This window comes from Macrobrachium rosenbergii, chromosome 53, assembly GCF_040412425.1.
Source record: "Macrobrachium rosenbergii isolate ZJJX-2024 chromosome 53, ASM4041242v1, whole genome shotgun sequence".
Classification (NCBI taxonomy): Eukaryota; Metazoa; Arthropoda; class Malacostraca; order Decapoda; family Palaemonidae; genus Macrobrachium; species Macrobrachium rosenbergii.
In genome coordinates this window covers 23,330,324-23,335,323 of record NC_089793.1, presented here as the reverse complement: position 1 = coordinate 23,335,323, position 5,000 = coordinate 23,330,324, and positions in this window count along the sequence as shown.

Sequence of the window (5,000 nt, the reverse complement as noted above, 5' to 3'; positions counted from 1 at the left end):
GAACTTGACTTGTCATTCTCTTGTCCTCTCAGGCCCTATTTGTCGCGGGAAGGGGGTGACGTTGCACGGAAAGGAAAAAAAAAATAATGAAAAAAAAAGTCTAATGAAAGATATTGATCGAAATGACGGGTAGGAGAGTGTTAACATTATAACAAAATTGGACGTTCGCGTGATTCGTATTTTTCTTGCATTACGTGAATGACGAGGTGAAATGGTAAGTTTTCCCCGCTTTCCTTCTGTCCTTTTCTGTGTTGCACTGATGTGCCCGTCCATTTTTTTTTACGATGTTTATTGCGACAAGTTATTATAAGGAATCGATGATTGCTCATTTATCAGTTCACTTAATTGTTACACGAAGTTTCACTCCTTTTTTTGTATTTTTTGTTTAAGGAAAGGTATTTATTTATTATCTCTGGGAAAAGTAATTTTAACGTCGCATTCTTTGTGCTGGATTTATTTTATTATTATCATTATTATTATTATTATTATTATTATTATTATTATTATTATTATTATTATTATTATTATTATTATTATTATTCAGAAGGTGAAGCCTATTCATATGGAACAGAGAAAGCCCACCACAGGGCCACTGACTTGAAATTATTATTATTATTATTATTAATATTATTTATTATTATTATTATTATTATTATTATTATTATTATTATTATTATTATTATTATATTATTATTATTATTATTCAGAAGGTGAAGCCTATTCATATGGAACAAGCCCACCACAGGGGCCAATGACTTGAAATTCAAGAAGCATCCAAAGAATATAATGATGTTCATTTGAAAGAAGCAACAGAATGTAACAGGAAATTTAACAAAAATACTCTTTGAATACGCTGGAAACTTCCAGTTTCCATGTTCCATGTTCCAGAAATGAGAGCGATTCTGTCCATTCAAGCTTCCAAAGCATATGGTGTTCATTTAAAGGGAGCAACAGAAGTCAATAGAAAATATAATAAAAATACTCTTTGAAGGCACTGGAAACTTCCAGTTTCCAGGTTCCATGTTTCCGACTTGAGAGCAATTCCGTCCATGATTGTCACTGTCGTCGTCTGATGCTCCGGAAATCTTGTCGGAGTTTGCAAATTGTCGCTTTTAAGTCGCCCAGTAATTTCCACCTCGTCAGACTCTTGATTTTTTTTCTTTTTGGGGAGGCGAGCGAGCCCTGGAAGAGGCTGAAATAAACTTTAGCCCAAAAGGGGTATTATTTCCCCGTACCTCCTCCCCCCACCTTCTCTCTCCCCCCTATTTTTTTTAATTTTTGATGTAGAATTATGTCTGGTAATCTTTTTTAAGGTAAAGGGGACTTCTAAGACTAGGCGGAACTTTTTGGCGGAAGTTTGGTAATGAAAATATTAGATTATACTTTGACAAAAAATATATAAAAAAGTTAGAAGCGATGCCGTAAAGCTTCGCCAAAATATATAATAATGTCAGGTCGCACGGTTGACTCGATATTTGGGGAAGGAGAAAGAATATGTATGTGTATATAATATATACGTATATGTATATATATATATATATATATATATATATATATATATATATAATATATATATAGATATATACATATGTATATATACATATATATATATATATATATATATATATATATATATATATATATATATATATATATATATATGTATATATATGTAGAGAGAGAGAGAGAGAGAGAGAGAGAGAGAGAATAAAGGAAAATATTAAATAACAACACCAGAACTCCAACAGAAATTGCAGAAAAATACTTTGAAATATTAACTATAGAATTACGCGATAGGAAAACGGACAGATAAATTGACAAAGAGAGAAAGTCTGTACGTGAGGCCTAAGCAAGGGAGAGAGGAAGAAAAAAAGAAAGGGGGTGATAGAGAGGGTGTCTAGGCCTAATGGGTTAAGTCTCATCAATGACGAAGGATGGGTTAGTGATTGCACAGCAGCACAGAGAGAGAGAGAGAGAGAGAGAGAGAGAGAGAGAGAGAGAGAGAGAGAGAGAGAGAGAGACTTAGTAGGGACTTCTAAATTGCTGGATAAGGGGAGTAGTGAAGTTGATGGGGAAAAAGAAGAGGAATTTGCAGAGAGAGAGAGAGAGAGAGAGAGAGAGAGAGAGAGAGAGAGAGAGAGAGAGAGAGAGAGAGGGTTACGATTTGAAACTGAATGCTAAGGATTTAATGAAGCAACGAGATCGAGAGAGGGAGAGAGAGAGAGAGAGTTGGAGGGGTTAAGATTAGAAACTGAATGCTAAGGAATTAATGAAGGAACCAGATCGAGGTGGAGTGGTGGGGAGGCGAGAGAGAGAGAGAGAGAGAGAGAGAGAGAGAGAGAGAGAGAGAGAGAGAGAGAGAGAGAGAGAGATTTCATTTTTGGGGGAAGGCAGCATTAATGTTTTTTCGTTGGATCAGGAATCCATTGGTAATGTCAATATAGCTTAGGAAATCCTTACGGTACCCTTTTCCTTTTAAATTGATGGAAACAAGAGAGAGAGAGAGAGAGAGAGAGAGAGAGAGAGAGTGTTGTTTTGTTATTTTAGTATTTTTTAAAGAGAATAATTATACAATATCTGAGGGCAGATATGGTATACATTGATGTTCTTTAATTTTTTTTTATTTTATAACTTACAAAAATTGTCTCTTGTTATTGCCCAAATCCGCGTCCACATTTGCCCTCGTCTAGCAATTCTGATTGTATGTTTTCCGTCTCCTCTCTCTCTCTCTCTCTCTCTCTCTCTCTCTCTCTCTCTCTCTCTCTCTCTCTCTATTCTCTCTCTCTCGTATTTTATTACAATTTCTTCTTCTGATCTTCATCTTGGTTCTTCATCGTTATTCATTATGAACTCCGTTTATAAATCCCTAATTATATAAACAGTTTGGTTTAATATTTTGGTGATAAAGTCCGTCAGAGAATATTTTGCTTTTTAATACTTCTCGGGTATTACAGCTTTATATTCCTCTTTCGGATTCAATGCTTACAGGAGAAGGTATAACTCTCATCCTCCCCGCGCCCCCAACTCCCCAACCGGGACTCTCCCCCCCCCCCAAAAAAAAAATAAATAATAAAGAAATCGAGCAGTTAAGGGGTCTTCGTGCTGCTATTACTGTGATTCGTAAATTTTATTATTATTATTATTATTATTATTATTATTATTATTATTATTATTATTATTATTATTATTATTATTACTTGGTTGGTCCTACCTCCGTTGTGGGACTCTACAGTAGTCATTTTGATAAAAAAAAATTTCCTATTTTAATTCGGCATTCACATGTACATTCTTGTTGTGATTGTTATTGTTGTTATTGCTGTTATAACAATCTCCGTTGTTATAACAACAATCTCCGTGTGAGAAATTTCTCTCGGTATTGTATGGAATTTTGTAAATTTTAGCAATGGACTCAGTATCATGTGTTTTACAACCCTGAAATAGTAATTGTATTTTACTTGCATCTTTATCTGTTTATTTATTAATTTGTTAATTTAATTTCATCTTTTCCAATAACTGATCTCTTCTTTCTGTATTTCTTATTACTTTCCGTTATTTCTTTCGATTGAACACCATAATATTCTTTGGAAGCTAGAATTTCGAGTCAATGGCTCCTGTGAGGTTGTTCCATATGAACAGAGTTCCTCTTCTGAATAATAATAATAATAATAATAATAAGGAAACACTAGATACCGAAGTAGCTCCAGGACTCATGCAGAAGAGTGTGCTATTAGAAACAGCGCACATAATGAGAAAAGTGATGGATTTCCAAGGAGGCAGGATGGAACCCGGAACCTCAAACTATAAATACCACCCAGTCGAATAAGATGACTGAGATAAAAAAAATAAATAAATAATAATATACTTGTGAAAATGTATTAATAAGACGATAAGGCGTTAGTAGACTTGCTCAGTAGTAGTGGAATAGTAACAGTGATAGTAATAGTACGTTCATTCATTCATTGAGTAACGTACTCAATGAAATTTTGATAAGCTCATTTTTTCGCGAATGTGAGGAGCGGTGGGAGATGATAGGTCCATTAAGGCTCTCTCCTCCCCTCTCTCTCTCTCTCTCTCTCTCTCTCTCTCTCCTTTTGCAAGCTGATGCTAATCGAAAGTATGGATTTTGGGTACCTTTCTCGTGTTAGCTTTCACAGGGGGGGTTGGACTTTCTCTCGACAATTTAAAAAAAAAAAAATTTTTTTCACGGTTAATTTACGCTTAGTCATCAGAGATCTTTTTTGTAGTCATCACTTCTAAGTAGTTATATTTAATGGTTTTCTGTAGTTACATGTAGAGTTGTCACGGAGATTGTTATATACATACTTGTTTTTAGTTGATTCAGTTTTAGTTATATATATATATATATATATATATATATATATATATATATATATATATATATATATATATATATATATATATATATATATATATATATATATATATATATATATATATATATATATATATATATATATATATATATATATGCTATCATATATATATATATATATATATATATATATATATATATATATATAAATATATATATATATATGTATACACAAACACACACATATTTATACATATACAGTATATATATACACATACTTACACGTACATACACTAATTCCGTTTCGTATATTTTTGCATGATCCTGTAACATAAAGGTCACTTACTGTGGTATATTTTCACATCCGTCCTTGACTGACAAGTCAAACTCATTCTTTTAAAGTTCAATTCATCATTTATATAGAGCACAGAGAGTAAATTCCTGCTTTACTTACCGAAGTCGACCATTCCAGATCTTAGCTAGATACCAAACTGTATTCTTTTTACCTTTGTGCAGACCATGTGTCAATTTGACTTAAGAATGCAAGAAAATATATTTGAGGAAGATCTTTGCCACGTCCCTTTAGGTGTATTCACACTAAAGTAAAACATGTCGTATAGCTATGTCGGTAACTTATCGAAACACGTCACAAACACGTTGAATACAT